Below are 9,064 nucleotides of genomic sequence, written 5' to 3'. Positions count from 1 at the left end.
ATGTAAACTCCACAGAGAAAAGGAATTTTTCTTTCTCTTTATTCACTGCTTTTTAAAATTTGGACTAATTTATGGAGTACATGTGAAATTTTCTTACATATATATAATGCCTACTGACCATTATATATAACGGGAGGGAGGGAGGGAGGGAGGAAGGAAAGAAGGAAGGAAAAGGAAGGAAGGAAGGAAGGATTCCAATCAAAATACTGGGACTATCTTGATTATTTGATACACGGCAGAACTAGAAAAGATATTTTTAAGATCAAATATGTCATGATTTCATACAGATATTCCAAATGAAGTACAGGTCTACAGACTCTTAAACTCACCAATCTTGCATCCATATCTTCTTTTGACCACACCGAAAATACATAGTTCTGAATGAAACCAAATAATCACTTTTCTTTATCCTGCAACACAGCAGTCTCAGAATAACAAAACCAACTCTATCACCAACAATATGACTACTGAGAACAGTTCAAGGTTTTATTTTTGTATTTATTGTTATTTTTGTCCTTAGGATTGATCTCAGTGGGAATATATGACCAAATTGCTGTTTTAAAGTCATTTGAAGACTGGGTGTGGTGGCTCATTCCTGTAACCCCAGCACTTTGGGAGGCCAAGGCAGGAAGATCATTTGAGACCAGACTGGGATATATAGTGAGACCTTGTGTCTACAAAAAGTTAAAAAATTAGCTGAGCGTGGTAGCACGCACCTGTGTAAAGCTACTTGGAAGGCTAAGGTGGGAGGATTGCTTGAGCTCAGAAGGTGGAGGCTGCAGTGAGCCAAGATCAGAGACAAAAAAAAAAAACAAAAAACAAGTCATTTGAGGTTGCTTTTGTAGCTCATAAGTGTGATGATTGAGTTTGCATGTGCATGTGTGAGATGTGCCACCCTCAAACTTTGTTACAACGTGGGCACATTATCCATGTGACATGAAAAAAATAAAACAAAGTCATTTGAAATCGTTTCTCTTTGTTTCATAATGGTGTTTACTGGTTACACAAATATAATCACTTATTTTATTTTTGCTTCGGGGATTATGTTTTTATTGAATTTTGTTTTATGATTTAAAAAATATGTTTCTAAAGACAAATCTGGAATATTTAAAGATATTCCTCCCTGTACTATTCTATACAGCTATTTAAATTTTTTTTTATTCCCTTACTGGTTTTTGTAATGTAAGCAAATGCATACCTACAGAGATAGGTAGGTGGATTCTACTCTTTCCTTTCAGATGTAAATGTAGCTTACTACACATATTTTTCTTCACTTTGCTTTTTTCATTTAACGATACACCCTAGAGATCACTTGCTGTATAGAGATAATCCCCACCATTTTACACTGCACTTATCATTATGTGGCTGAAGCATTGTTTATTTAACTGTTGTGCTATCGATTCTGGTTGTTGCTAGTCTTTTGTTATTACAAATAATGCTATAACAGTACCTTGTATGTACATCTTGTCATATTTTTGCTACTGTGGCTTTGGGATAGTGTTCTAGAATCTAGATTTCTTTTCTTTTCTTTCTGAGATGGAGTCTCACTGTCGTCAGGTTGGAGTGCAGTGGCATGATCTCAGCTCACAGCAACCTCTGCCTCCCAGGTTCAAGTGATTCTGCCTCAGCCTCCTGAGTAGGGGTGACTAAGGCGCACGCCACCATACCCAGCTAGGTTTTGTTTTTTTTGTTGGTAGAGACGGGGTTTTACCATGTTGGCCAGGATGGTCTCAATCTCCTGACCTTGTGATCTGCCCACCTTGGCCTCCCAGAGTGCTGGGATTATAGGCATGAGCCACCGCACCTGGCCTAGAATCTAGATTTCTAAAAGATAAATTTCAGTATGATTGCTGAGTCAAATGGTAGATGCGCATAAAATTGTGCTGAATTTCCCCCAATTCCCCCCCATCATGATGATGCCATTTCTCATTCCTACCAGCAATGTAGAAGAGTGTTTGTTTCACCCTAGCCTCACCAATAAAGTATGTGGTCCAAATCTTAGATTTTTGCCAAGCTTACTTACTGGCAGGAAATGGTATCTTAGTGTAGTTTTAATTTACAATTATAAGTGAATGATGTTGAGCATCTTTTCCCAGGGCTAAGTGTAATTCTCACTTCTTTTCCTGTGCATTGTCTGTTTGTGTCTCTGATGAGGCTTCTCCTCCTGCTTCAAGTTACTGTATTTCTGTTAAGTGACACAACCTTAAATTCTAGCAAGAACCGAATATGCCAAAGAGACCTTGGGTCTATGGAAACTTAGTTGGAGGGTGGTATGGGGACCATGGAGTATCACAAATTACTTAGCACATGGACAAAAACAAAGATTTTCAAATATTAATTAGAGTTTTGAATTTTTAAAGAAATTGACTTTCTTGGATATTTAAGTTTATTTTATTAATTCATTAATTCAAGAAATATTTGTTGAACACAAACTATGTCCAAGTTCTGTTTTAGATACAAGAGTGAATATATTTTTCTTCCTCAGAAAGAAATAGAAAAGGAAATGATATTATTCTCCTGATTCAGGCTGAAAGATCATCTCTAAAAGAATAGACTATTTTTTCATATGATTTTCTCCATATTTCCATTTGCCATATTCAGAAATTGGGGGTCAACCTCACTAGTAAGTCAAAAGCAGTGGTAAAAATGCTGGTTTCTTCCATACAGATAACTGTTAGTGCCCAAAGAGGGTCTTGAACCTCCTTCTGACTCAGTCTCTTATCAATAGGGAGGAAAAAACTCCAGAGATTTTGTCACTGCTTAAAGTCACACAAAGCCAGGGCACTGGGTTTTCAGATTGTTCTCGATTATTTCCACAGCATCAAACTGGTAGAGAAGTTAGAGGAGCAGAAATACCACCTTTCCTTTTGGTGCTGTCTGGTCTGGAGAACAACCCTTACTAATGGGGCCTTGGGTGATATTTGATGGAGGCATTGTTTCTCTGCTCTGTTTGACTATTCCCAGCCAAGCCACAGAGCTCTCCTCCGTCATGGAACAGGTTCAGAGGGACTGCAGGATGTTTTAGTTTAATGAAAAAAACAATGAAAGCCAGTTAGAGAAAAGCTGGAACAAGAAGATGAAAGTAATATGCTAGGAGAGAAGGAAGGCTGCCCTGAGCTGATAAACCATATAGATTGTTCTTGAAGGGAGAGACTAAGGCTCATGGTATGAAGAATTGTATTTAAGCAACTAATGTCTTTATTTAAGGATTCTGGATCTCTTTCTGGGGAAAAAAAAAATCTGTAAGACAGCCCAGAACTTAAATAGTTAGACCTGAGTTTGGGCTCTTAGTCACTAACCAGCTGCATGATCCTTGACAAGTCACTTTAATATCCCGAGCCTTGGTTTCCTCATCTGTAAATTGAGATGAATAATGCCTGGCTGATAATGTGGCTGAGAAGATTAAAATGGGTCATGCCTTTGAATACGCTTTATAAAATTCAATTCTTTCATTTCCTCAGCTGATTGTTCATGTTCCTCTGATACACTGCCCCCCACCCTGGACAGTCTCTAGCAGGTACACACACACCGCAAGATACTAGACAGGGAGACTGCCTAGTTGTGATTCACTGAGGCTGATTTGTCTAAAAAGTTGCTCACTAAGTATTCCAGCAGGGTGTTTGAAGCCTCTTCCTGGATGCCTGATGAGACCAGACACTTTGAATCCACCTTGCAAAGCTCCTGTTCCAAGACAGCTGCAGCCTGTGCTCTGTAGAGCAATATGAAATAATTGCCCATTGGCACAATGAGCCCATCTCCTCTCCGGGCAGCACAAAAGAAAGCTCAAAAGCATCTCCGGTTTTGATTGCCAAGTGGGGGAGGCGGTGAAAGTAGACTAAATTATGAGTCCAGGTGCCTCCCTACAGAAAGCCACTTCCGCCTCGCTGCCGCTCCGTAGGCGCGCAGTGGGTGTTGACGTCACCTTCTGCCACAGGAGCTTCGAGAAGCTGGGCCCGGGCTCGGCTCCACGGGGGTCCGCGGGTAGACTAGGGCGTGCTCTCAGACTGAAAGTGCCGGAAGGCTCGCTTACCCTCGCCATAGACCAGACTGACAGGGGTCTGCCAAGGCTGCTGGGAATGTGGGAAGTGAACTTTAGGTGGAAACAGAAAAGCTTGTCTCTCCGTGGGTAGCCTTTTTTTTTTTAGTTCAGTAGAGAAAAAAAAATCATAGAAGACTGCCAAGCCAAATAAGCTATGCTCAATTAAGTCTTTCAACTGTGCAATTCCTCTGGTTGATTTTATGAGGAAAAGGGCAGAATAGAAACATGATGGGCTTGTTTAAAATACTTTAAAAAGGGAGAACTTACATTCTACTGCCTCCCAGCCCATCCTCTCTCCGGCTTTCCTCCAGCCTTGCTGCAGGCCTTTATGTGATCTCCTCCTCCATCTGTTACAAAGATGTCCTCAGAACCCGTCCTTGGCTGCTTTCTCACCACACACCCTCATCCAGGGCATGCCCTCTGTGTGACGCCTCTCATCCATGCCTGTGACTCCCAAGGCGCTGAATCAGCCAAAACTCTCCCCTCCCCAACCCCCAGCTCCAGGCACTTCTACCTCACTCCCCACAGCTGTTTTTATTATTCCTACTCACTGCTACTCAATCCCATCTTGTTTTCAAGAGGACTTAAGGTGGATTCCCCAAATACATAAAAGATGAGAACTAAATAAAGGCAGAATCACTGTGAAGATAAAATGAGGGCAAAAAAGGAGAGAGAGATGAAATTATGGACAAAGTTAGTTCACCAACTGCATTTAGAAAAGTCCTAAACAGGTCCTTGACATGAGTAAGTTTGACTCTGAACTTCCTAGCAACCATTGCAACGAGGAAAGCACAAATTGTATATAGTTCATGGTGTCCTTGACATAGTATGTCTATAGCAGACTTGCTTATGAGTAGCAAAAATTTATGACCTAAAGGGAATAGAAGAAAAAAATTGAGGCCGGATGCGGTGGCTCACACCTGTAATCCCAATACTTTGGAAGGCTGAGGCAGGAGGATCACCTGAGGTCAGGAATTCTAGACCAGCCTGGCCAACATGGCGAAACTCCATCTCTACTAAAAATACAAAAATTAGCCAGGTATGGTGGCAGTCGCCTGTAATCTCAGCTACTCAGGAGGCTGAGGCAGGAGAATCGCTTGAACCCAGGAGGTGGAGGTTGCAGTGAACCAAGATCACGCCACTACACCCCAGCCTAGGGAATAGAGCAAGACTGTGCCTCCAAAAAAAAATGAGCAGCAAAACCTTCCTAGTATGCAGACCTGTGAGAAAATTCTCTGGTGGATTTTCATCAACAAGTAATTTACAATGTAGTAAGCAGTGTCCTCAACAATACTCTAATGATAAATACAAAAATGAGAGACCTAATATTGCTTCTAACAATTTCCTACAAAGATACCCAGAGGAATAATGCTAAAGTGCTTATATAAAAGAATTCCAGAAGGAATCAAGGAGGATCCAACCAAGTATGCAGAGCTGATGGCTTGGCTTGAGACAAGGAAATAGTAAAGAATATTCTACACTGTGTACAATTCTCTGTATTATTTCTTTTATTGGAAGTTTTGAAATTTATTGATCAGCAGTGAGTCCAAACTTATAATCTCCTGAAGTTTCTGGGGTGCAAACATTCTTAGTTGGATTTAAGTGCAAATATTCTTAAATTTAAGCCAGCCAAGAAGGGTGGAGTGGGGTTAGAGTGACATCGTTTTATGAAGGTTGAAATGCTGAATTTAGACACTTGCCCATGCAGAGGCCACTTCCCTGGTTTTGCATAAAGTTGGCTTGAGGGGCTACCAATGAGCAGAAAACAAGAATTGCTCCAAATCAGTAGTATATAAGCAGATGAGGCCCCATGTCTCTATGCCCCAGAACACTACTGCAACAGAAAGGAGAATGGGGAGGAATCAGATTCATTGGAGAGATGCTAACGAGATCGTATCTTCAAAACTGGCCACTAGTTGACTTGAAAAGAGAGTGGTGTCTAGGAGGACCCTCAGGTTTAAAACACTTTCATTTTGGGGCCCTTTTCTTTTCATTGTATTGCTCTGAGCAAATCATTCCCTGTGCAGTTACTGCTGATAAAGAGAAGAAGGGCTGCTGCAGCCCAACACTACAGGAATCAGCTGCAAGCATCCAAGGGGGTGCCTCCCCAAAGAGAATAACAAGAGAGGACCCTGACTGGATGCCCCCCAGCCCACACATGAGGCTGAGTCACTGCAATGAGGAGTGAAGGCTTCTGAAGAGGGGCAGTGCCTGAATCGGAGGTATAAAGAGGCTCCCAGGGTCAGGGTCTCCCCGAGGTGGGGCAGCCTGTAGGGTGTCTGCCCTGAGGGCCTGGGCAAGTGCTTATGGTCCCTATACCTCATCCCCTTGGTCACCTGCTTGTAGTTCAGCTATAATGGACAGGTCCACCCATGATGCCTCTGTACCTACTCAAGTGCATGCTACACTCCCCTTGATTGCCTCAAGGAGATTTCTACCCACCTATGGGGGGCAGCTGGGAAGTGTAGGGGAGGTGACAGTCTCAGACCCCTATGGGATGGAAGTGGTAGATAAACGCCCCAGCTTTTCCTCCCTTCAGTGCTACAGTCTTGAAGCACATTCCACACAGTTTCTCAGAGCTCTAGTTGCCCAGGAAGCAGAAGTGATGGAATGAGAAAAGTGAGAGAGAAGGAAAGGCAACAAAATCTGTGTTATGGAGTGGGCTATTGCTAAGGGATCATCTCTAAGTAACACAGGCATCGTGATCTCAGGCTCTGTTTTCACAGAAACCTAAACTAAGCCAGACCCTATTCCAGAATTAGTGAACTAGAAGATTTCGTTAAGAAACACTCCCCAAAAGGCATTAGGAAGGAGTAAAGTAATGGAAAATATAAAAGAAGAATTAAGAGATCTGGCTGCTAGAAGTAGATGTGTCATTATTCAAATAATAAAAAGGAGGAGTTTCAGAAGCAGACAAGAAAATGTTTGTAATAGTTCAAGTTAGTTTGTCTCTGTTGAACTTTATTGAGTGATATCAATTGCCTTCTCACAATCTCTTATCTTCCATTCCTCCTGCATTACAGCTAAGGAGGCAGAGGGGAGACAAGTTCAACGAGTCAGACTTGTTGCCCTTGGGTCATTTCCCCTGGCATCTGGTGATCAAAAGCCACTCAGACCTCAGTTTGAGTTGGTCACCTCTCTGTTCTACAGCTAAGACATCATGGCTGTTGGCCTTCATTTACGTCAACTCATTGGTTTATCCTCCCAGACATTTGAACAGCAGCTTCTAATCATCGTGGGGAATGCCTTTCCAAGAGAGTAAGGGTGAAAATCTGGATGGGCACGCTTTTCATGAAGGGAAGAGGAGCAACTGTGGAGCTGTGTTGTCCCTGGCAAAGTCAGAGGGGACAATCTTGGCTGTCTAGGATCAGAAGGGGCTTTAGGCCATGCCATACCAATCAGGGTCAGAAATACCAAAATGAATCTAGAAATCACAGCCTTCACTTTGGTGGCTCTTTAGACTAGCCCAACATCACATTCCTCTCCTTCTTTCTCTTCGTTCCACTACATGATCGTTCCTCTGCAACCGTGGGTAAATTTCCCATCCCATAAAAATGGCAATGACTTTAGGAGTTATGCTGAGACCCAAATGGAGTATTTTCTCATAATTTTTCTTTCTTTATTTTTTGTTGGGCAAGACAAGGAGGGCAGGTTTTGCTGAGAGAGATCAGGGACCTGCTTACACAGGCTTTTTATATGAGCTACAGCAGCTACCTTCAGCCAGATAGATATTCTCTAGCCTTTCAGTGGAACCTGTAAGGTTCATATACCAAGTCCCATTTTCCTGAGAGAAAAACTAAAGCATAACTAATAATTTGTTAAGTGTATACTCTCTACTTTTATATGTCATAGACACTTTTAGATGTACTATTGCTAATCCAATAGAAAGTTTAAATAGGATGTTTTAAAGTATTTTATTAACTCAAAATAAGGAAGGAAAAGGGAATTATAACCACAAAAACTCAAAACAAAACATAGAACAACAAACAGCAAAATGGTAGACTTTTTAAAACTATATCAATAATTACATATAACTGACTTAAACCTTTCAATTTAAAAGACAGAGATTGTCAGAAAGGATTTTAAAAAGAATCGATTTTTAATATAATGACAGAAATAGGTCTGTCACTTTAAATATAATGACAAAGACAGGGTGAATGTAAAATAATGAAAAAAATACCATAAAGACAATAGGCATAAAAACATTGTCATATTAAGGTACCAGAGATCAATAGGAATATTTCTTCTATTGACAGAAAGCCAATTCAACAGGAAGACATGGCTATTTTAAATGTGTGTGCCTAATAACAGAACTTCAAAATAAATTAATCAAAACTGATAGAAATTTAAGAGCCAATCTCATTTATAATAGTATCAAAAACATAAAACACTTTTAAATTTAACAAAATACTTGCAAAACCTTTACAGTGAAAGCTACAAAATACCTCTGAGAGAAATTAAAGAGACCTAATTAATAATAGAAGAGATATGTCATTTTCATAAATTTGAAGACTCAATATTGAGATGTCAGTTTCCCCAACTTGATCTGTTGATTAAATGCAATCCCAGTCAAAATCGTAAGCATATATTTTATAAATGTAAAAGTTAATTCTTAAATTTATGTAGAAAAGCAAAGGATCTATACTGGTCAAAACAATCTTAAGTAACTAACAGGACTCTACAATGAAAGATGATTATCTCACGAACCTACACTCATCCAGACAATGCAGTGTTGGCATAAAGATAGACAAGGAATGTTTTAATTGTGATGAGTAGGTCTCTGAAGAAATGAGTGCCCACATTAAGGGTGACTGACTGATATTTTGTGCTAACAGACTTGGCGCCAAATTTAACATCACTTGTATTTTCACGAGTGTTGTTACTGTTTTGAAAGTGATCCGGTTACAAAGGCCCGCTGGTTTTCAAAGTTTGGTTGGTTTTTATGTGGTCCTCCTCGAATCCTAACTTTCCTGTAAGTCCTATTAGTTTGAGTGTGTGATTTTGAAGAGTTACTCGTCTTTGAGT

General features: G+C 40.6%; 1 non-coding gene across 1 annotated transcript; it reads left to right on the top strand.

Annotated features, from left to right (window-relative positions):
- Positions 1 to 833: 833 nt before the first annotated feature.
- On the top strand, positions 834 to 937 carry LOC118149363 (small nucleolar RNA U13). Its single transcript, XR_004736745.1, has one exon. It is a non-coding gene; the product is annotated as a small nucleolar RNA U13 (small nucleolar RNA).
- The last annotated feature ends 8,127 nt before the right edge of the window (positions 938 to 9,064 follow it).

The sequence above is a fragment of the Callithrix jacchus genome, chromosome 18, assembly GCF_049354715.1.
Source record: "Callithrix jacchus isolate 240 chromosome 18, calJac240_pri, whole genome shotgun sequence".
Lineage (NCBI taxonomy): Eukaryota > Metazoa > Chordata > Mammalia > Primates > Cebidae > Callithrix > Callithrix jacchus.
Note: the sequence above shows the minus strand (reverse complement) of the source record. Positions and strands in the feature narration are given on the sequence as shown.